This window comes from Rissa tridactyla, chromosome 9 (genome assembly GCF_028500815.1).
Source record: "Rissa tridactyla isolate bRisTri1 chromosome 9, bRisTri1.patW.cur.20221130, whole genome shotgun sequence".
Taxonomy (NCBI): domain Eukaryota; kingdom Metazoa; phylum Chordata; class Aves; order Charadriiformes; family Laridae; genus Rissa; species Rissa tridactyla.
Window position 1 is genome coordinate 18,603,501 of NC_071474.1, and position 25,819 is coordinate 18,629,319.

Here is a 25,819-nt window from a genome sequence, read left to right on the forward strand (position 1 = left end):
AGTATTTGAAAAATGTGCGCATGCTGCAAGTTGGCAGGACCTGGTCTTTTAGTCACAGCTCATCACCAGCCAGCTGTATCTGCAACTACTCTCTCTCAGAACTCAGTCACAAATTTCCCACTTCACAGTTTATTAAATAAAGAAAAACCAGTTGTACTTTAAGTGAGCCAAAAAACCTCTGGCATTAGAGAAAATGCAAAGTGGTGGGCAGCTGTGAATGATGTTGAGTACAAGTATTCCAGTAATAATTACTAATTCCCTGCATCACAAATAATTGCTAACTTCAGTTTCCCTCCATGACTTCTACCTGTCCTTAAAATACACACCATTCAGAAGGAAACTGCTGCTGTTCTCAGCAGTATCCAAGAAGTTTTAATACTTGCTCGATAGCCAGTCTAAGCAAGACACAGTGACTTGGCCCCTTAATCTTCAAATAATAGCAAGAATCCCTGATTCATTAATCTAGGAACTGGTTTGGGGTTTGTTTGGGTTTTTTTTCGGCAGTTAAATAACAAAAAGAAAAAAAAACAAACCACAAAATTAAACCTAGACCAGGAACACAGCCACATCCTCAGGATAAGGCACCTTTTCTGTCCCATGTCACAGTATGCCTCACATTGCTTTTTCTTGAAAGGCTAACTCCCCACCTGAGCCTACGCTATTGCAGTAGGACACCCCAACACTGGAAGAAAAGGAAAGCTCACAGGTAACTGTAACAGCAGTCCTCACTCTGCTTTGGCCACCCCACTCTTCCTTTTTTTCTCTGCTTTCCCTATGCCAGAACCCTAAGCAGCAGAATAATCTTTGCTGCTGCTAAGGCTGAGTGATAAACTGCCTTGTTATGTACTCTCAGTTCCTACTCCAGCAATGCAGAACACAGACTGTAGCATCACAAAAATTAGGTTATCATATAACTCTATTTCTAGCACAAATGAATTAGTCCCAAGATAATATATATGTATACATACATATATATATATATGTGTGTGTGTGCACGGTTTTAGTGCGGTTTTAGTGAATGCCCTTAAATTAGTTCCATCCTGTCAGCTTTACATTTCATATTTTTCATCCTCCAAGTTTGAAAACGTTTATTGCTATTTGCATTTATGTTTTTAACAATGATACGAACACTGAATATTAAAGCTGGTCAAAACAATAGAAGAATTGCATTTTTTTCCCCAAAATTTTAAAATCCCCAAAATTTATTATTTATCATTCATTTGTTAAATTCTTAGACAACTAGTTTTTTCCCAGCTGGTACTGCAGTTTGGATCTGATATTTCTGTATCTTATCCTATTGACTCATTTACAAACACTATGTCCACTTCAGAAGAGGACAGAAGCCTTCATTATCAGCCATCAAATGCTAAAGCCAATACTTTTATTGTTTCAAGAATAAAAAGTCCCACCTATCTCACTGGGCATTAAACTGAAGCAAAATCTTGTACTGTAAATTTCCTGCCTGCCATAGTCTGTCAAAAGATGACCAGATTGCACCATTTTGTAGTTTAAAGGCTGATTTTTTACAAATACATTGTTCCAAATGCTTTCCATGGTCCTCTCTTCTCCCTTGCTCACTCCACTCCCCAGATGACTTCTAAACTATGTGTCTCGCTCCACAAGTTCAGCCCCTGTTCCCAATATTCTATTACATTACTTGTTTTTCCAAGGTTGTTTCTTCCTTTTATATGATTTAGAACCTGGCCTGGAATTTCACATATAAACCTAAGTCAGAGTCACTGTGTCTACAGCCTAACTGAAAGGTCTGGAAAAATACCGAAAAAATGTTGAAATGAAGGTTAAAAATATTAAAAGCAACATATCGATGAAAATGAAAAAAAAAAAAAGCAACAGCTTACAAAGCATTCATGAAACAGTCCAAATCAAACCGTTCTGTTTAGCCACTTCACAAACATTAGTTAAACCTCCCACCAGCCCAAAGCTGCACGCATCAGCTGTAGCAGCAGTTCGGGGACCAGAGGAACAGTGACCAAGTGGCATGCCCTAAGCTACAAAGAAGAGCTATCTCGGAGAGACAATGAGACCACCAAAGAGCTTGACCTCTACAGGCCTGTGCAGGCCACAGGAAAATGTCCTGTCTTACCTCCTAAAAATTCCTCCCAAGGAAATGGGAGCTGTACTGATTTTGTAGTATTTCTGCCCAAGTTTTTCTGGAATATTGGATATATTTAAGATTTGTAAATGCTGAAACTAGGGGGAACTTCTGCCAAGCTCCTGTGTGGCCTCCTGTGTAACAAAGGCCAGAGCATCCCATCTATCAGCCTTTTGTAGCATGTAAAATAAGCAAAGGCTTCAACATAACTGTGTGTCCATCTCCAGCCACTGAATATCCATGCGTCTTACTCATCATCCCAAACCGTGATGGTATTGTTCCTTTAATAAAGCTTCTGCTCCTGCTGAATTTTTCCACAACATCACTTCTTCACTCCATGGGTAAAAAAGAATGAAGCTGAGACCTGCAACCTGTCCTCTCAATCTCTGAAGTCTTTAGGGAAAAGGAAGCAGCAGCATTAACACTAATAAAATGAATGAGCCCTGAAAACTGAAGCGTGACATAAAAATAATACATTCTGTTTGTCATTTGCCAGTGGTCCAAGCTTATGATATAAATATCACTGATTTTTACTAGGTTTGCACTTCAAAATCAAACTCTTGGTGCAGAATATCCATTTTCAGTAGTGTTGCTGAGGAAAGGTGGGCAGGTACAGTCATACGCAGACAGAAGACAGCTTGCTCCCAGCTTAATGCCATCAAATGTTTTTGAGCAGATTTTATCCCCCCACACATACTCCTTGCATGTCAAGTCTCACAATATGGGGGGAGAGGGAGTCCCTTCTCATTTCTGATGTGCTCTAGTGTAAAATCTTGGATTTGTATCTAGGTTCTATTTTAAAGATACAAGAATTTTCTATTTATGCAAGTAAACTGAAGACATTTCATACCAGCAGATAGTTCCTCTCATAAACACACATCTCTGAAATTCACTCTGAGCTGGCATACGTGTATAGAGCACTGATGTGCAAACTGGGGACTCCAAATATATTGCCACAATGTTTTTTGGAAAAAAAAAAGAAGTATAAAAGTCATATTAGTAGCCATTAGTCCTTCCTAACTAGTATTTACATATTAGGGTGACATCCAGTTGCTATATTTCTCAGTGAGGCAAAACTTCTTTCACAGCAGCCAAAATTTTGCTCAAATAAAGCCTAAATGATTAAAACCCTAAGGAGAAACAACACACACTGAAGGCTTGTAAGCAACATATCAGTCATTAACTGACAGCTCGTAGGAATTTACAATTTCCAGGGCATGTTGGACTCTACTTCCCCACACAACAGGCCAACCTCAGCTGCTTTAATGCAATGAGCAAGAAATCTCACAACAGGGAGATAAGGGATAATCTATGCCTGCCGTTGAGGGCTCATCCCATCTCCTCAAAGACACCCACGCTGCTGTTGGAAGGCTCTTTGGCTAAACCCAGCATATTTAAGGTCATGCAAGTTGACACACGTTGCCAGACTGTTCAGACCAAGTGATCCAGTAGCAACAGGAGAGACTCCAGGCATGCACAGTTTGCTGCCTTATGCTGCAACTCACTAATCCCTGCCTTCGAAAACTCTCCATGAATGCTCAAGCCTATGAGCAGAAAGACTCCAAACAAGCCAGTACAGCCTCTCACCCTCATACCATGCTTCATCTAGAAGGAAATTCCATAAACTACGGTTTAGTCTACTCCGAGATGAAATGCCCTTGAACATCACTGGTCTTACACCAAAAAATGGATTATTTCATTAACCAGCGAAATGTTTTGCTTTTAGCAATACATCTGGTATGATCCTTTCTTAAGAGACTAAAACTTTAAACAAGCCAGCAAATCCCAGGGAAGTTCAATGACAAATGAATTTTTGTGTCATATCACAAGCCATGTAGTCTTTGCTTTTCTTACAGAGTCATTAGATAACCTGATGTTTTCTTTTGCAGTTCAGTATACAGTTTTTTTGTTTTTGTTTTTTTTTAAAATTGATACAGGTTCTCACCTTTACCTACACAAAACAAAATGCATCTAATACTATGCAGCAATTTGCACTGCTTTGCATCAAAAAGATTACCGTTAAAAATTATTGTATGGCAGACACTACCAGAGAAATGAAGGGGGCAAGCCTGTCAAATGCTTTCAAGCGGTGAACTTCTGAGCATATAAAGGAGAAAAAAAAAATAAAAATAGAAAAAAAGAGAAAAGAAGCCTGACAAACTCCCAAACTGCAAGTTCTAAATGCAAACAGCCGGCATTCAAATGGCATTAGCAAGGAAAAAATCAACCCTGAGCAGCACGGTTCTCCTGAAAGGAGTAGGGAAGATAAGTCTGTTTTTCATGGTTAAAGAGAAAGAAGGAAGGCCTTCCCCTGGGAGCAGCTGTGATCTGATCACCACCAACAGATATAATACCAACATCCACAGAACTCCCATTAACAACGCAATGCATCACTGCTTCCCACATCTTGTCTGTTAGCTTACCGAGCACAGGGCTTGCACTCTAAGTGCCACAAATCACCATCTAAAATAGTTCTGCCTCTTCAAAGGGGAAAGAAGAAGATTTGGGGAAGGAGGGGGGGGGAGCTGTGCCCAAGAGGGAGGAGAGATGCTTGAAGTGATTTACGACCCCCCTTCGAGAACAAGCCAGACGTGAGCGAAGTTTTTTTGCACCTGGACCATTATGAGGCAACAAGGATGATCTCTCAAGGAGCAGAAGACATTCAAATGTACAAGTCAAAGACTAGGATGATTCAATCTTCCCTAGGATCAGCCTGGCTTAAAGAAACGAAAAATTCTGGGAAAAATATACATCTCCTCTCTCTTTCACAGAGTAAAAGGGAAAGGAGATTAGAAAACAAGAGGTCTTGTGTATTCAAAGTGCTAATTCAGAACTTCTCTCTCTAAGGCACTCATGAAACATTTTAATTGTCTGACTTTGCATTCAAAAACCTTGTTTGCAACTCTTAATTGCAGGCAGCTTTGAACAAATAATTGAAATGCATGACTTGTGGGGCCTGCTTAAACAATTATAATGTGCTTTGCCAATAGGTGCTTTGTCCCATTCTCCTCCCCCCACCTTTTTCATAATGAAAATGAGCTAGCATGATATTTGGAGCGAAGTTAAAACCTTGCTAATTTGCAGTACTGAGATCTGGGACTGTGACAGTGGCCGTACCTGTACAGCTGCTTATATCAGCAAAAAATGCACTAATAGTTCAATTGAATGCAAAGAAGACCTTTTCATTTTCTGCTGAGAGCAACCCACTGGGAGATTCTTTTCTAAATACAAATCCTTCATATGTCTGTTAGTTTTGCACTTCCTAAGATTTATGGAGCTATTTTCCCGAAAATTCCCTTTGTATAATTTAAGCAGAGCCTCCCATAAATATATACTATCTTTCGAAGTAGAGTTTGAAAAATAACTCGAATAAAAAACATATCCTTTTCAGAAGACACAAATGATTTTGGCATGGTGTAGTCAAAATGGTTATAGCCAACTTACTGTGTTCCTAAAGCTGTAATAATCTGCAAAACCAAGTGTATTAACGATGAATTCAACATTTATCCTTATGCAGAAAATAGACATCTCCTCATGCCTGTCCCTGAATTTAAAAGTGCTGTTGTGAGAAAAGTTGAATTGGTTCAGGTCAAATTATTCAAAGTCATAACCTAAAAAAGTCTCCTTTTATACTGCTCTGTTTTTACCCTACTGGAAGGTATCATCTTAGCTGTTTATATCTGGATGCGGTATATGATTCCCAGTTTGATGTCTGAATACATGACATTTAATCCAGGTCTGAGAATCATCCAAGCATATTTAAAACACCATTTTACCTCAGACACTTGTTGGTGCTGGGTGCAGATGGGACATAGGCTCTAAACCCGTTCTTAGAATATTATTTTCACTTAAGCCTGTTGAATTGTTAATGTGCTGACAAGCAGTGCAAGTAACACACTTAGCAACTGAGATTACTACATCTGCCAAAACCAGGACTGCAGGTGTTTCAAGGAGGGAGGAGAGCAACTAATGATGCACTCACTTTCTCTTAACCCAATTTCCCCACTACATTTAGAGTCTCAGCTGGGCACAGGCAGCTTGGACACCTGATAATCATGGTCACTCAGCCTCCTTCACCTCCACCGCAGGTCCTGGCCTTGGGCAAACACATCTGGAAACTCAAGGATTTAAGTTAAGAATATCAAATCAAATTAGATGTGATACGAAAAAACCCAAACTGTAACTGTAAATCCAATTTAATAAAAAACAAATCAGGCTACTAAGAGCTGTTCTAGCTGAACTCCAGAAGCTGGAAAAGCTGCAAGAATTTTAAACAACACAGAGACATGCAGCATCCAACCATCTGCCACTACAAGCAACTTCTGTTGCTATTGCTTCTAGCTAACAAGCTAAGAAAACAGGAAAGAAACTTTCTGTAGGCCCAGTTTCGTGTTTCTTGCTTTAGAATACACTGTGCAAGAAGACAAGTATCTTGTTTTCCCACTGGCATTAAAAAGCATGAAAAGGATTCAGAATGCTGCAGGATTAGACCATTACCATTTTTTCAAGTAAACTTCACTGAGGCTTTAGAAATGTGAGTAAGCTAGTTTGGGTTTTATCCCCAGTGCCACAATTCCAGTCTAAATAAACACCTTCTGAATATCTTGGCATACAGAACCTACCCTATCTATAGCAAGCATAGGTTTAACTTCCTTCATACAAGTAAAAAAATTTGCACATACGTGTTAGCAAAATTTAAGCCTAAGTTTATAAATCACCATGCAAGTTTATGGGGCCACATAACAGTTTTGTGGTAATTATAATCAATGCAAGCTCTGGCAGGAGTTTAATAACTCATTCTGGAAACACTTCCCCATGTTCACTACCCATTTCATTGGCTACTCCCATCAATAATCCCACTAACATAAAAACAAGGTCAGCCAAGCAGCCAAAAGACTGAAAAAAAGATCTTGAGAAGATCAAATTCTTACAAGCACACCAGGGCCTGATAATTCAGTTTCAGAGTGCAGACGATAACAAAACCAGAAAATGGCACAACTGGAACCCATTCTCCTAATAAAGTCAGTGATGGAGCAAAACTAACCCACAAGTTATTCACTCTGTGATTCTCATAACATGTCATGCAATATCGGCCTGTCAATGTGGCATTTCATTTGTGGTTTAATCAGCCAACGTGGGGCACACTATGAACAAAGTAGCAATCATCCCCCTCCCCAGTAGGTACTGTAATGGCATCATTTCCGTAACAAACTCATCCTTCACCAGCATGGGATCTGGATATTTGAATTCTTTCTTAATACACAGCCAGTTCTCACAGCCAGCTGTATGAACGTGCAACTCTGCAGCAAGTCACGAGAGACCTTTTCATAAAATTTTGCCATTAGCCGCTATGCAAAGGACTGTGACTATTAAATTCCGAGTTTTACTGTAATGCAGGCTATCAGATGCTGAATGCTGTTACTCAGAAAAGGAAACTAAGATTTAACATGCGCTTTAGGAGAAAAGCCGTGAGCGAGTTCCTGGATGGTGTAAGTCTATTGAGATAACTACAGCTCATGCTAGCAGAGGTCTTATCTCCATGGGCTCAGTAATGGAGTCTTTCTGTATTTACTGTCTGTATTTCAGTACATTCCATTCAGATTGTGTTTTTTGCATGGACAAACTGAAATGGGAATTTCTCTGTCCCAAGACAGCAGGACAGCCGCACATACTAACAAATAGCTTAGAAAGTGCATTTCCATGGCAGGAGAAAACTCAGCACAGTAAACTGGGCAAATAAAGCATTACATTACAGAGCTGTGATAGAAAACTACTGTGTGGAAGTATTTAGTGAGAAGCAGCATGGCAATAATCTGTACTCTCAGATTCCCTTCCAAGGTCAGTCCCTGATCCCATGAATCAAGCCCACTTGAGGGAATTCCTGCTGACACCGAGAGCTGTGCATTCAGAAAGCACAGGCCGTACAGTTGCATGAACAGACAAGAATTTTTTTCACTTAAGAAAAGCATTGTTTAAATGTTAAGCTAGCTAAATATATTAAAGTGAAACCATAAAAAGATTTACCATATGAATTGCTTGGTACAGACCCAAATTTTGAAAATTGTTTAGCAGACAATTTCCCGTGAAATTACCGCAATTCCACACAGATAATTTAGTCTCACAGTTACGTCCATGCATGCCATTTTGAGCACTGGGGCCTCCTGTTTCCTTATCGCTTCCTCCAAGCATCGATAAAGCACCTCACTGCCAAAGTTCAAGAGCGTAAAATGTGAAAGAGAGGACCACACCTGGCTCGACTTCGCTGGCTCCTTTAACCGAGGAAAAGAGAATCAAAGAAAACCTGGGGGGTGGGGAGAAGAAAGGGACAGAATTTGATCCCTGCAGCGGCTCAGTGACGCAAAGTCCCCGGCTGAACTCAGAAGATGGGAGCAGCAGAGCCAACAAAGCTTGGCCAAAAATTAATCCGTCTCCCAGAGACATCCCTCTGGATTTGCTGCTGTCTAATAATGTTTGGAGTTTACTGCAAGTTCCTACTCGGAGTTTGGAGCTTACTGACGGTGTTATTAGGGTTTGTTTCCTGTTTTCAAAAAAGCTTACAAGGCTTCAGTGTCTTTAAGAACGCTTCAGATTTGATGGACATTGACGCACAGATTCAAAGTTTACAAGGGAAGATTAATACACTGACAGAAGAGGAGAGAATGACATATAATCACAGGCGAAAAAAATCCTTATTTCCTTAGGAACCCAGACTAAAAGAAGAAAAGATAGCAAATCAGAGGTTATGCTGAAAGTGCTCTCTTCTCCAGTCAGCATGCATCCTCCATCCACGTTCTGCAGCCTTGCTGATTGATGTAACTCAATATTAGTATCTGAGTGTAAATCTCTCATCTGTCACAACTGCAACAACCCACCCATTACTATCAGTAAAGCTTTTATATCAAGTGGTAGGTTGGGCCACCGCTGCATTCAGAAGATTTTACAGTAAGATTAGCTTGATTTAGGTTCAACATATGTAGAAGTAAATGAGTTATTCCAATAGAATCTGTATTGCTAATAAAGCAACCACTGCATTAGTTTCAGGAAACCTGAACTCTAATTACAGTAAGACTCAAGAGTCTTCCTTTTGATTTGTAAGGCGCACATCAACAATATGTGCAAATATTTCACTTACCTTTTGTGCTTTGTCCAGTATTCCAGCTACCTAGTAGCCAAAATAGTTCCTCTGAGGAACATCTGAAATCTTGCACAGACTTGTAATTGCAAATGAAAAAAAGAAGTATTTTTATGGCACTGATGAAACATTGATCTAAAATAAATATGAAGCAGTTGAAGATTTTTAGGTCACCTAATATCTTAGAACAAGAAATAATAATAAAAAAACCCAACTTGTTTTATCTAAGAATTTAAACTAAGTTCTCTTCCAAGTGAAATTTTGCATGCCACACCGAAGAGATCTTAGAGGGTGAAAAAAAAAAGAAGGCATCTTTACATTAGAGCAAGATGATGTTTCAACTAGAAATTCCCAGGAAGTAAAGTGGGGTGGGTGAGTTCAGCCAAGGAATCATATTGCTGAAGAGGGGATTTCACTAGAACCAATAAAATAAAATAAATCAATAACGTATCTCCAAACCGCAAGAAAGATTCATATCTTGATTTGGATTTGGGCATATAATGGGATACAATACCTTCATGCCAAAGTAGATTTCTAAAGCAATTTTATGTATGCAGCTGAGAAAGAAAACACCGTACCTTGCAAAATTGTGTTAACAGAGCAGAAAAGAGAAGCAGGATGACAAGAGCAAGCAGAAAGCAAGCAATGGTCAGCTGACTGGCCTAATTGCCAGCTTTCTGTCCCATTCATGCACGCTATGGTTGTTTCAAAATGGCATGCATTGACAGTGCTCTCTTAAATTCGTCAAAAAATAGGTTTGGAATGAAAATGCCAACAGTTATTACAGCTCAGGTGCCTGAAGCAACAGAATTATTGCTGAGGTGTTTAAGTGGCATGTGATTTTCTGTTTTATTTTCAGAGAAGTATGAGTTTTGAAGTAACTACTGCAACTGATGTGCAAATTTTGACACATTTTATATGACAAGTGACTAGCCCAGTGGTACATCTGCAGATCAATAATAGTACATCTCAGTTACCTGACTAGTGGGTGTTTGGAAGGAGAAGGAAAAGGTTTGCAATCATGCCCAGCAGCAAAACAATTCCCAGAAGCTTTTGCTCTCTACATTATTGAGCACCTGAACTGTTTTTATGGAACAAACTCAGATAGTATTGGCAATTCCCTGGTGTGAAAGGTTTGGGTGCATAAAAGCAGAAGTCAAAAATATATGGCTTCACTGATTTTAAAACATTCAGAGATGACCTAATAGTTTCCATATTCCAATAGGACATGAATTTAAATTTAATTCAACATGCAACCGTAAGTGTATATCAGGGAAGTGGCTTTAGTTACACCAAAATTCTCTCGAGATGTAAAGGCACTCACTTCAAACTGATTTTTCAAAGAACTGGCTACTTCAAAAACAAAGGAATAGATACCTCAAGCAGCTTTGGACTTATTAGGAAACAAAGCACTGAAAAAATGTATCATGAGCAAGAGCAGTAATATACACCAGTCTTTTGGCATGTAATGCAAATGGCAAATAGTTCCTATTTCTAGAGAAGCCTTCTGGAATATTGAAAGCCCGAAGAATGCTCGATACTTAGCATTGTAGTTTCAACTTTCTTCCTCATGGGTATCTTCCCCTGAAAGGCCAACGAGAATGTAGAAACTTTCCGAAAATTCTTAATCCCAAATATTTTATTTGGCTGGGGGGGTTTATTTATTTATTTATTTTTCCTCTACCAAATGGAAGGAGGTAAAAATCTATGGAGATTGCAATGGGCTTCATATGTAAAATACTATGCAATTTTCTCTGCTAACATTTTTTAAACACAGAAATGCACTGATAAATCTTGGCGTGCCCCTGTGAAATGCAGATATACAAATGACCAATGCAAAGCAATTATAAAGTACGATCATATCTAGTCTGATTGTTTTTCATAGAAGTGCTCCCTATCAAGAAATAGATTTAATAGAAATTGAACCATTTTAAATGAATGTGTTCATGTCAACAATATACTTTATGAAACCAAATCATAATCATGTTACCAAAATGAGAAAGGCTATACCTGTCAAAATATCTGAGCAGAATACAAGATTTCTGTTTTACTCATCATTTACCGCAATTTCATTTCAGTCAGAAGAGGAAAAAAAGAGATGAATCAGGTCATCTGGTGAAGAAGGTTTGAATAAGAGTCTGATTTTCTGGGAACCGCTGGCAAATGACTGGCTAAGTCATGAGAGGTACAACTACCTGCTCTACAGTCAAGGGTACAGCACAAGAGGAATAAAAGGAGTCTACCTACTTCAGACTTCAGCAATACAGTGTTTATTCACTTAGAGAGAATGAACACAAGCACAGCTGAATTACTCCTATTTAATTCAGCACTATACCTCTGAAACAGCACAGGCCGGGACGGAGTTGAGCTGAAGGACAACAGCATGAACTTAAAACGTAAGAAGTCACAATTTATTTGTCCCTAACTATAGTTCTATCCTACCTAGAAGCAGCACAGTAAATTCTCTTTCTTTCCACTCAATAAAGTGCTTTGTAGAAGGGTTTTATAACATCACCTTCTAAGCCTGTTCGTCTTTGTTGCTCCTCTCTCTCCAGCCTTTCTAGCACAACCTTTCCATATAAATTTATTAGGAAACAATTTATAGTATTACCATCAATAATTCTTTCTGTATCATTGTAAATATGCACACAGTTTACAGAACGGATAAGGCAAGTTCCTGCCCCAGGGGTCTGTTTTAGTTATCAAAGTCTTTATTACACTAATACACTTTCATGCAGCTTTTTTAAAATGAATTATTAAGAAAGATCAAAATGAAACGAATTATCAAGAAACACCTACTTACAGATCCTAAATAAGAATAAAAGACCAGTTTGTTCTGACAATAGTGTCCAAAAATCCTTAGTTTTCAAGGAATATCTAAAGCATCATTACCTTTAGTTCAGCCATAATTTACTGACATCAAAGTTCACAGCACCTGGAGCAAAATGTGTAGTGCAGTACAACTAAAACAAAGAGTTTCAAACCATCCACACAGAGAACTGGCATTCTGTCATCTCAGCACTGAAAAGAAAGAAAAAGGGTTTCTCAAATTTACTCTTATGAATAAGCCCCTCTTCCTCCCCCCGGCAATTCTTTAGCTCCTTGTATGCAGGCAGGACTCTGGGCCAGCACATGAAAAACAGCAGGCTGGCACATCCTTCATGCTAGCTTCTTGTTCTTTTCAATTTACTATTTCATTTAAAAACAAAGTCATGACAGTTGATGTGACAGCCTTGAAAACATGAGCCAAGAGCAAAAGACGGTAAGATCTGCCAGCATCTGGCAAAGCCTAACACATGGCTCTGAGAGGAGTGGCCTGTACAGGCTGTTTGTAAGGGCGCTGTCAATGCTGACTTTGTTAAATATTTTGTTGACCATGAAAATATGGAAGACAAAGAGGAAGATCCACATCAGAGAAAATTCCACAGGAAAACTAGAGCAAATGCAATCATGCTGCGAACATGCCGTTAACCCACTTGACTGGTCTGTACATGAGTGGAGTTCATCTCGTGGGAGAAAAATGAGGAGGAAGCCTTGGGATAGGATAGAGACAATGAGACTGGAGTAAAAGGAGCTACGGAGGTAGTGAGATGGGACAGGAATAGACCGGAGAGGTCGGAAAGGAGGCAGCGATTCACAGGATGTGGGCATTTCACAACCCTCACATGGAATCAAAGGTTCCTCAAATGTTACCATTTCTCTGCTTTATGCTGCTTTGGCACCAGTGCCTCTCACTCTCCTGCCACAGAGAGACAATTTACTAGTGCCATCAGCTACCGTGCTAACATAGTTAGCAGAGTCCTGTATGCTGATATAAACATGACACGCAGATTGCAGATTGACCATTGGTGAAGTAGGCTTAAAGAATTGCTGCTATCTCAGGATGCCACTAGAGAAAAAGTAGAAAAATCAGAGATGAGATGACATATCAGAAAGACACGATATACAAAAAGTGATGCTGGTGAAATCTTTCAGGCTTACAAAAACCAAGCCTTCAGAGGTTGTTTAGCACTGGTATAAACACTGCCCATACAGAACCAATTTAATTCCTCCTACGTATATGCATTTGAATATTTTTTTTTTTTTTAAAGTATATGATCTGTATTTCTCTTCCTTAAAAACACCTGGCTTATGCTTTGAGAGTATTCTTGTCCGCTAGACTAGCTATAGAAGTTGTAGTATCATTTCTTGCTGAAGTTGGAAAGCATTAAAAGAAGGGCATTGGAAAAAATGAACAATTATTGATTAATGAATCTGCATTTGCTTTGGGAAAAGGGATTCTATCCCCAACCACCACTGGTTTCCTTGGCAAAGTAAGACTGAATCAAACATTGAAGACATCCTTCACTTCTAGATTCATCATTTGAGATTTCAAAGTCTTATTTGCCGAAATCTTAATTTGTGCCCAAAAATCAATGGGAGTTGTGTCTGAATGCAAGCATAATATTTAATGCTAAAGCGGATAAAAAAGAAGGTCTTTGCGTTTTGAATTGTGCACGCAAACTTAGAGATTACTTTTTAACACTCTGTACCTCAACCAGTAATCTCTGTAATGGGGATAATCCTATTCATTCACTTCATAAAGGTGAAAGCAATTTTAATAATGTTTGAAAAACTGAATAGCCCCCTGGGTAAATTAGTCATTCGCTCTTCAAAGCAAAGTTTGAAAAGCACGTACTAAATAAGTGTGTCATGTTTGAATAAGGAAAATAAGCTACTAAAGTGCAAACATCATATATTCTGGGCTCTGCAAATGGCCAGGATCTTGTGGAAAAATAAATACTATCATGATACTTACACACATACAAAGCTAGCACTACCTACCATAAAAGTAAGGGAAGTCAGCACTTGGGGTTTGACTTAGCAAGCTTGGTTATGGGCTTTTAATGTAGCTTCCTGTGGCTCATCCAAGCCACGAGCAGCCAGTTTCTCCAGGAGAACTCTGTGGGAAACGGTGTCAAAGGCTTTACTAAAGCCTAGGTAGACAACATCCACAGCCTTTCCCTCATCCACTAAGCAAGTCATCTTGTCATAGAAGGAGATCAGGTTAGTCAGGCAGGACCTGCCTTTCATAAACCCATGCTGACCGGTCCTGTTCCCCTGGTTGTCCTGTACGTGTCACATGATGGCACTCAAGATGATCTGCTCCATAACCATCCCAGGCACCAAGGTCACACTGACAGGCCTGTAGTTCCCCATATCCTCCTTCTGGCCCTTCCTGTAGGTGGGCGTCACATTTGCTAGTCTACTGTCAACTGGGACCTCCCTGGTTAGCCAGGACTGCTGATAAATGATGGAAAGTGGTTTGATGAGCACCTTCACCAGCTCCCACAGTACCCTCAGGTGGATCCCCGTCCAGCCCCGTAGACTTTTGTCTCTCTTAGTGGTGTAGCAGGTGGCTAACCATTTCCCCTTGGATTATGGGGGCTTCATTCTGCCCTGTCTCTGTCTTCCAGCTCAGGGGGGCTGGGTACCTGGAGAACAACTGATCTTACTATTAAAGACTGAGGCAAAGAAGGCATTAAGTACCTCAGCCTTTTCCTCATCCTTTGTCACTGTGTTTCCCCCCACATCAAATGAAGGGCGGAGATTATCCTTAGCCCTCCTTTTGTTGCTAACGTTTTTATAGAAATATTTTTTGTTGTCTTTTACAGCAGTAGCTGGATTAAGTTCTAGTCGGGCTTTAGCCCTTCTAGTTTTCTCCCGGCATTACCTCATGACATTGTTGTAGTCCTCCTGAGTTACCTGCCCGCTTCTTCCAAAGGTCACAAGCTCACTTTTTTTTTTTTTTCCTGAGTTCCAGCCAAAGCTTTCTGTTCAGCCAGGCTGGTCGTCTTCCCTGCCGGCTCATCTTTTGGTACATTGGGATGGCCCACTCCTGAGCCTTTAAGATTTCCTTCTTGAAGAAGAAAATCATTACTAAACGGGATGGGTCAAGTTTGATGGGATTGGTAGGTCAGAAGGTAGGACAATTTCCAGGTTACGTATTTGTCTGACTACCACATATGAACTCCCAAGCATCCTTAGTAAATAGGCTGCTAGTGGTGTACAATAAGACCGTGATGGTTTGTATGTACCAATGCCCAGAAGGGAAAAGTAGAACTGCAATAGGGCTCATTGGTCTCAAACATCTCCCTGTTTACCCCTTCACAGCCAGGAAGAATGAGACAGATCTAGTGACTGTGGCAATGATGACCTAATGGGTATCAGGGAAATGCTAAATTCAGCAACTAACGTTGAGATAAACATGAAAGGTCTCATTGAAAGTGATCGTGAATCTTCTGGCAGATTTCAGCAAGCTTTGGATCAGGCCCTATTAGGGCCACCCCCAGTCTCTGCCTTTGGTGACCAGTTTCAAGGCTCCTGCCCTTCATTATATCAGTTGCGTTTTGTTCTGGCTTGAACTTGTTCTGACATGACTAATTTAGTATTACAAGCAAAATACAAGATTCAAGTTATAATAGTCACATTCTCTACCATCCAAGCCATTTCATTTAAAAATGAGCATAAAACTAAGTGCAGACAAGAATAACTTTCGTATCAGAAGACAAATATCACTGGTATAATAATAATGTAAAATTAAAATATTAGAATCAGCTAAACTTAGAAGATAGATAGGAAAATGAATAATATATGCAAGTACAATCCAGAGTTCTGTTTTATGCATACAAGGGGAATAATTAACTGATCTGGAAACATGTAAATGAGGGCTTAAAAGCATTTTCAAAACAGCACATCCAATTTCAGTTACACACGCAGAAGTTGCTACATTATAATAATTAGATTTTTTTTCACAAAAGATTTATTTATTTTGAATAGGAGTATTAAATATTATACTAATTACTAGTTATTTTACTTTGTACCCAGGGAAAAGGAATGAATATTCATTAATTCCTCAAGCTACCAAACCCCAACAGACCAGACAGATTCCAGCATAGCTACAGATAAGTATGGAAAATGTTTGGTACAAAATCAGGCTCATTCCACAAATCACAGCTCTGTCTTTTTCACATGTAAAATGCACTGCAAGAAACAACAGAAGAACAAACAACACCAGATTACATCAGTGTTTTTCCTTTTACTTTTTAAGTGTCTTTTTGTATAATGCCCTCGAGAAAGCTTTTTATTAGCATTATTTTGAGAATATTATATCCATTTTACTTGGTAGCAACAGTAAAACTCAACATATTCTGGAGATAAATAATAATCAAAACATGTTCTGCTTATTTAACTGTTCTTTTTTTTTTTTATAATGGAAGAAGCTCTACTGGCTTCCTATCATCATAGCAACTGCAGGAAAGACACTTGTCCATCAGATACAAACTGGCACATGATAATCACATACTTCTCAGCAGCACACCAGGATGACTGTCTAGCTTAAAGACAAGAAACCTATTCAGATTCCATGCTTTATTTTTATTTGTTAAATGAAGATCAAAACTTCTCAGTGATGAATGATCTGGGCATTCATAAGTTTTAGAATGCCCAAGTGGAGGTGCTTTATTTTTTGGAGATTGGACACATGGCAATTTCTGAAACTCAACCCTTTCAGGGCATTCCCAAATGGGTGTCCAACTCAAGCTCTGGAGGTTATTTTAAAAATAACAGGTTACTAGCTTGGCCAATGGTTGTGTAAGATGAAAGGAATCAACCGGTCACCAGAATCAGAGCACACATCAGGCTAAATCACTGCAGAGCTTGCTGCCTGCTGTCAGCCAGGGTTCGGACTCTCTCCGCATGTTCATGGATAACCCTTTCCAGGCTCCTCTAAAGATCAGCCATGCCCACCTAAAGATTTTTAGAATGGTCAAAGACAAAGACCAAGTGAAACCATCTGCCTTTAAGTTCATTTGATATTTATGTTGTCATTCCCATTAGTGTTTTTTCATTCAAATCCAGAATAGTTGCAGACAGACTAAATTTGTTTCTCAAACCAGACCTAAAACTTACTGGAATTAAGCTGACTCTCTTGACAACATCTCAATGGAAGGTATCATTTCTGCATGAGCTCGGATGCTTTCTGTTACTCCAACAGTAACTATATTGCTCTTAAGTTGTCTATATTATATACAGTGCGAGATGAATTTTAACAAGCATAGTTCAGAATCTAATCACTGACATAACAGCCAACCCGTTACTTTACTTTTTTATTAAAACATCACTGTTTATTAAAACATCATTGCAGAATTCCCCCTCAAAATTCATGAGCTGCCTCCACATATTACTAAGAGGCCAAAATTTAAAAAGAAGATTAAAAAATGCCTTAAGAGAATTCTTACTTGAGCTGTAATTTAAGTATTTACACTTTGCACTTTGAAATCAGTCTAAAATTTCATATTTAGATGCTCTCTAGGAAGGTTAAAAATCTCTTATTTGGACACTCAAATTGATAAAGACATGAAAAAAACTCCCTCTGTTCCCTATACACAGGATATATATCTGATCTGATCTACTGATTTAGTAGATCTACCTACTACTTATCTACTGATACACAGCTTTGAAGAGTATTTAATAATGTACCTGAAATACTTTTTTGAGCAGCACAAAGTTCCTATTGATTCTCTCATTTCACAAGAACTCAAATTGTGCTCTCTCTTAAAGGCACCTCACACTGCTCCCCCCTTGTAATTAGTGTGAAATAGCCTTCCTTCTATTGACTGTTTGCACATTATTTTCCTTGTACATGCACAAAACATGATCTCTCCTGAGTTCAAAGAATGAACATCATATCATCTAATGTGGAATTCCTTTGTGTCTTTTTATATATCACGCTGAAAAAGTACATTGAAAATTTTAATTACTGTATTAGAAAAATGTATGTAGGTACTAAAGTTAAAATTACATCAAGTCCCTTCAAAAACTCAAGCATTCTGGGAATGGAATATGCCTATTTTGAGTCCAGAACTGGACTAACTCTTACCACAATGAGAAGAATGAGGAAGTTGGTTTGTTTGTCTTGCCTGAACTAACATCCAGATACATACACATTAAATCCCAGGCATTAATCTCACATTTCACATGCAGTTACCAATATATTTGAACCAACTCTAGTTCAGAGCAAAGCATGGAAACATACAATGTAGTATCTAAAAAAAAAAAAAAAAAAAAAAATTATATCGGGGCCTGACTACAGATGTGCATTAGAAGTAAAGTGATGCCAAACTCTTTACATCTTGGCATTATGTCCTCAAATACTGAGACTCTAATTCAGGGCATACACCCCACTCCTGAATATCTGACTGAATGCTAAAGTTCTTTCCTGAACAAGAAGATACGTGAAGAATTGTATCATAGACTTAACCAATTATTTCAATTAGTCTATTACTTTTTTTTTTTTTTTTAAACTTTCCTTGTTCTTTTGTACTCGTGAGGTTGATTTATGGCATGCCATGATTGGTAGGAAACAATGCTATTACATAAACCGCATCATTAATGTTTTAAAAACCTGTATGATATATCTGTATGTATAAATAACATAAAAGAAACCAATTAAAAGAAAGTCACTGAAGTATAAATAATATAAAAAATTGTCACTCAGCAAGCTACTGAAATAAACTAATAATTAAGGTATTTACCATCAGTCTAAAACAACGCAGTCAGGATTGGGTTAAGTGAGCTGTGTGCATGGTGGGGGATGCACTGGTCAGAATTATCCTTTACTAATTTGAGATAGTACTATAAAACAAGCGGTGAAATATTTCAAAGAAAATTTTATTATATTAAATGTTACCTTTTTCTGCTACTCAAGTAATTAATTATTTAAACTGTTACAAGAAAGAGAGAGAATCTAGATTCACACACTTGTAATGACTAGGAGGATATTTAAAATTCATTACAGTACATTAAACTTCCACTGATTAGTTAGCATCACTGCAAAATAAATAAATAGCCAATTTGCTTTGATCAGCAGAAATTCCGATAAAATCAGCAAAACACCAATTAAAATGTGAAAAATGTCACCTACTGTCATTATTCTAATGGAACTAAGACGACATATAGAAGAAACTGATTCAATGTTTATTTTCATATCAGCTGTGTCTTCAAACTGTAAATCATTAGAGCTTTCACTTGCATCTCTCTCACAACCCCAGAATTAATTCTGTAGATGGATTTACTATGGACCATGTTGTACTAGAATAGACCATCCTATCATAAACAGAATAATAAGGTCTTGCCGCAGTTCTATGAACTCCTGTTGGGAGGGGCAGTGGGGAGCAGCAATTCACTCAGAAATATGTGAACAGAGATGAAACTTGACATGTGGGATTTTTGCCTGAAACTTTGTTCTTTGGAAGCAGGTGGAAAGGAACGAAATGATTAAGCAGAGGTGCTGTATTTACAGTTATACACATTTCTTATTTATCGAGTTCCTCAGCTTTGAGGCCCTGAGCCTGCAAATAACCACACAGTTGCCTGTAAATTGGGTAGAACGCTTTGAAGACAGAAGACAAACTCTCAGTAACTGACCTGCAATTTTTAGCAACCCTAACTTTAATCAAATAAGGAGATTTCATACAAATGAACAATTCTCATACCTCCACAAGCTTCTGACAATGCCCGTGCTTCTAATTTTACATATATAGTCTTCAGTTGGAGCGATTGCTAGGTATCCAATTAAGAAAATCTGGGTAAATCATTTGGGCTCCTGGCTGTTTCAACTGAACATAACTGAACCTTTTAAGTGTGGCTACGCATTGATTTGAACTACTGCATACTTCCTATCACCTTAGAAGTCTTCACAGCTCTCAGAAAAGAGAGCCACAACATGTATCCTATCTACCAGTTGCCCATAGTGGAGTGTGTGAAACACAGAATGAGAAACTGTGGCCTACTAAGAGATAAAAGAAGATCAGTGTTTATTCTCTCTCTCTGGGAGATCATGTTGGTCAGACGTCCTCTGTGAGAGCCAGTACCCACTGTGAAGTGTTTCTTTATAAACACACGCCAATTTCTTCGTGGTTTATTTGCCTTTTAAAACTCTGAAATGGGCATTTTTCATAGTACCTGGAAACTGAGCAAAGAATTTAGTACTTGATCCACGGTCATCACTCAGCCCCCTACTGACTACTGTCAGCAACAGCTGCCGCTTGTTTGGAGATGAATCATGGACTTGCAACCACAGGAATATTTCTGGAATAAAATACCAGCTAACAGGGAATTAGAAAGCTCAATCACAAACACATACTTCTCTTGGAGTGGAGTTCCTGTGAGAGATTAACTCTGAGTGCCCTTCCAAAACAGAATTCCTATGTTGGAGGGCCTTCAATGGAGGAAAACCAATGATCTGGCACACAAGATAACCAAAAAACTATCACAGGTATAAAGAAGTCAGCACAAAGGTAAGAAGAGCTGGTGTAGTAGCTTAAGAAGAGAGAAAGTGAGAGTTTATGTGCAAATGCAAAAGAAGTCAGAGTGCACAGCTCCTTGAAGAAAAATATGAAAACTAACCTTGGAGTCACTGAAGGAATTCAACAGTTGGGACCTGTCAGTTATAAGGTACAGCTCTTGAAAGAACCTCAACAAGGTAATTTCTCCCAGCTCTCATTACCCTTTCCCACGCTGACAAAATTTGCTCAGATGGCACAGCAGCAAAGAACCACCACCACATAGCTTCCTGAGTTGTGAACTCAAAGACTTTGGCCCAAGGCTTGCCTTCTCTCACCACCTGCAACTGTGGCAGGCAAAACCATGAGCAAGCTCACTAAGCTGCTGGCTAAACACCAGCTGGATCCCTGCTGCTCCGAGGAAGTGTCACTTTAAGATAATAGAAAGATGCAAGATGCAGCACAGATTCTCAGTTACCACACTTAACGTCCTTGGGTTCAAGCCAGCCCTTTAACACTACAGATACATACTGCCCTGCCAGGGCAGGTACTGATACAGCCAGTATCAGGTTGCCCTGAGCGTCTTCAGAAGTTCATTAATTTTGGTCTCACGAAAAACCAATGGATGCCATAACAGTATGGTATTTTGATTTCTACTGAAAGATCACAGTCTAAGAATAGATAGTCCATATTCATGCTGTAAAATGCAGCTACTGACCAGAATCGATAGGAATCCATTAGACATTTTTGTTTCATTTTTTCTTTGTAAGCAGCAAGGGGAGTACGGTTTATTTGCGCAAATGCTTATTATCCAACACATTGTAACATCTGAACTAATTCTTCGTGATGGCCCAGGTCTATTTGAACATAAACAAGTGCACAAGAATGCCAAAAAAAGGAAACATTAATATATTAATCTGTTTGTGTAGTTGTCAGTCTTCATGCTCAGTTTCCGCTCATCATAAGGCCGGGAAAATGCAGTCATGGGATACAGATTGTGTACTCTAAAATGCACGCCACATCATGGAGTCCTATCACCAGAACAAAACATAGCTTTGAGTCATATACAGCTGCTTATTGATACGTTTTGTGTACAGTCAGGAAAATTTGGGAATGTTACATGTTTTCTGCTATGTGCTTTTTCTGTGTCCAGCATCTGTAAGCCTCATGATATAAACAAGCATACGGTTTCTGTCACTACTCCATGCCAGTATGAAATGTCATAAATGACTATGTTAAAAACAAGGAAGGAACGCAGTGTTTAGTCACAACAATCAGAAGAAAATAATATTCTATGAGAAAACAAAATTTCACACCAGATCCACAAAGAAGGTAATGAAAATTCACAGAATGTGAGGACCTGCCCTTACAGCTCTTACTGCGCCTGCATATATGATGTGGAAAGAAGACATTAAAGTTAACGGTTCTGGGTGATGAAGAAATCCTCACAGCCTGTGGATCCCTGCTGCTCTGAGAAGGTGTCATTTTAAGATAACAGAGGGATGCAGGATGCAGCACAAATTCTCAGTTACCACACAGTGTCCTTGGGTTCAAGTCAGCCCTCTAACACTATTTCCACACAGAACTTGTAATATATTAATTGGCATTCTATAATGTTCATTGTCTATGAAACCTGCATCTTTCAAAACATTTTTCTCGAGTATTGCTGTGTTTTCTAATATGCAGAAAAAATACGTAGTCAAAATGAAATGTTACTTTGAAGTTCAGTAATTTGGACGGAAAAGTCACAGATACACTGGTAATTGTAAATGGTCTGAGGTTTGAATGATTTTTCCACTTCAGTTAAATATATTGAGAAGTATATTCAAATAATTAAAAAGTGCTGGAAATAAGCAGTATTTGGAATTAATGGAAGCCATATATTCACCCTGTTGCATTCATTATTTTTAAATTATAGTTTCCACAGATTAAGAAATGCAGTAAAGTTAAAATGAAGCAATTTTGTTGCTAAATATTGTCATTTAGATTAAAATATATATGTCTGTTGAATCCAAAAGCCAAACACTACTACTGTTGCTGATTTTATTATTTGTAAAATCTAAAATAAACTGCCAACGAGCAATGAGCAACAACTGGGAAAACATTAAAAAAGAGAGAATAAAAGCCCCAATATCCCCATTTCCCTGGGCAATCATTTTCTTACATGGTATGGGTTGCCAATCATATGATGTACACATCAAGAAAGTCATGTTATATTAATTGCACATTTCTAAATAGTTTAATAAGGGATCTATACATTATAGATGCTGTAATATACGGCTGAGAGTCCAAAAGGCTAAAAGGTTGCTCATAACCCTCTCTTATCCATCGGTTACAGGCTAATACCCCTTATTTCAAATGCACAACCTTTGCCACATCTGTAACACAGTAAATAATTTAAAATCTTTTATAAGCCATTTTTAAGTGAATATGACTGATTGGAAGTAAAAATTAAAGGAAGAATTCTTGTCCTGCCAATAATTTCACAGGAGCTGGCTCATGCACAGGTCTACAAACCCAAATATTGTTCTTGTAAATCCTCAAATCCTGAACATTTCAAATTGGACCCTTTATCTGGGGAAAAGTTTATTTGAAGCAAACTACCAGGCAATTTTACATCCATCCTTAAGGATATCTGTCCAAACGTTGAATGCTAGCAACATTTGTTCACTGACCATGGAATAAAGGGTCTTCCAAAACAGAGTGGAAAAATAATAATTTTCAAATACAGTACCACCAATCAACATAAAAATGAACACTCATGGCTGAATTTCTAATTACATTGGTTTCCTTTGAGGCACGGTTTCATCCCAACAATTCAAGACAGATGGTAAAGTTTTATTGTGACCAATTTTCCATTTCAAAACTTCAGTGCATTTTAAAGGCAAAAATAAGATGCATTTTAAATTTATTTTCCTTCACACTTGTATAGAAATGTCACCAACCAGGTCTTACCACATTTCCTACGTTTCCATATAGATTTTATCAACATTATTTTTTTCATTCTATTCAATGACCTATCATATTTCATATCAAATTTAAACAAATCAGCCAAAGCAAATACTATTATGGAGTAGGGGTTTATCTCCTAAATGATGTTGCCAAATAAGTCACCATTATTAGCATTTTTGCTGTACTCTTTCCATGCTGTCCTACTTTGGCATAATCAGCAGCAGCAGGAGCACAAAAATACTTCAGAACAAAACCTCTTCTCCACTGTTTTGACGCAAAAAGTTAGTATGAAATTCCAGAAACTCTCTGAGAACGCCCGTTCCAAGGACCTTGCCAGTGGCACAATATGAAATGACACCTGAAGAGTTCAATTATGGGGAAACTGAGGTGCTTACCTGGCTCAAGACTTCTTAGCTGAATTGTAAGTGCAGTATTCTCCACTAACTGCTGTTCATCATTCTTCTCACAGCAGCTCCAAAACCAATATGCTGTTAGTTAACTAGAAAAAGAAAAAAGAAAACAAAACTAAAATTAATTTAAAAGATAGGAAAAGAAAATGCGGAAAATCACCTGTATGTTTTACAAGTGAGAAGAATTTGTTAAAGCACTTATAAAGAAGTCATTTTCAGTAAGAACATACTCAGAACACTATGAAATCTTTAAAGGGTATATGACTAAGAAGTCAAGGAAACAAGTTTTCTTTTTACACTACTCGGTTATCCTGTTTATTTCCTAATAGTTCTACATCCATAAAAGGCCAAAGGACTCTGACCTTGGCAAGTTAACTAAGCAAGAAAAGGCAATCATGTGTGCAAGGTTGTCACCTACACTACAAATTATGATAAAATATATCTCAGTATTGGAAAAAATAGCTGTATGTCTTCAGTGACATCCACTGTAGTACATTTAAGGATTTGAATAGGACAGCAATTTATTTTGCACTAAAATGTTTTATGGTTATCATAAAGCATTATGTCTTCAGAGACTGAAAGGTGATGTTTTTATGGACTGTTGCTTCTTGTTGCATTATCTTCACAGATCAAAAATCATCCCTTTTTTCTTTTTTCTTTTTTTTTTTTTCCAAGTGTCCCCTATTGCCCCACTAATAAAAGATGTCGTGCAATGGCTCAGTCTGATAAAAAGGAAACTGTGTTAAACAAAGTGTACAAGGAACATATTTCTAACACAGAAGAGTTTTACAATGAATGATTATCCAGCTAATTAGTGAAATAAATAATAATAATTGCCTGTCCCTCCTCATTAGACTCTTAGAAAGAAAATGGAGTCCCAAAGCAGAGGTCTAGCTTTTGATTTGAAAAATTGGACCTTGTTAATTTTATTATCACTTTGCCAAAAAGCCAGTCCTCTTGCACAATGACAGGGTGGGAAAAAATGACAGGCAGACAGGTTGACTAATGCACAAGATGTCTCATTTTTAGCTTAGGAACAGTTTTGAGGTAGTAATCAAGTAACCTGATGTGGATAGTTTGCTCCTGATTTATCCCTTCTGGAGAGCCTGAACTACCAGTACGAATTAGGCGGAACAAATATACAGTATGTGCTTTTGACATGTTAATCTGTTGGATTTCAGGCTTATCTAAGTCTATGTAAATTGTAGATAGTGTATAAATTGATTTTGATTGAATATTTTTAATATCTCGAAATGCCTTCCCTTCATCACATGTTCTTTAGTTTTGACCAATACCATGCTTCCACGTGGCTGACATTAGCCCATGATTCTGTCACCTTTGGATTGTTCTCTTGCAGGCCCCTTTTTTCCAGACATTCCTTAAAATTCTACATTTTATGCAGAAATAGAGTGCCTGCCAAAGCCAGCACATCTAAACACGTTACTTGATGCTGAAGGAATTTCAGTGGCTTCTAATGAGGCAGTGCATTAGCCTTCAGGGGTCTAGTTTCAATTTGATGCGTGCATTAAATGGAGTTACGCATGTCACATAACTAATCAGTTTATCTAGGCATTAATATAGCTCTCATCACTGTGGTTCCTGAGCACTTCAAAACAAACCCACAGAGGCTTTCAGAGGATCATCACAGAGAACAGGCCCACAAGAACCTTTTGTTCACTAATATGATATCACATATTTCCCCCTTACCCCCCAAGTACCTGCAACAACTTTGAGCCTCTTAGACATTGTTGTCCAATATCAGTAAGATAGGAAAAAATCCAGATACCTTACATAGACCAAAAGACATGAGACTAGACAATGGATAGGCTTTTAAGAACAAATACAGATTTTTGGTTACATCTTTTAACACCACTCCTTGCAATAATCC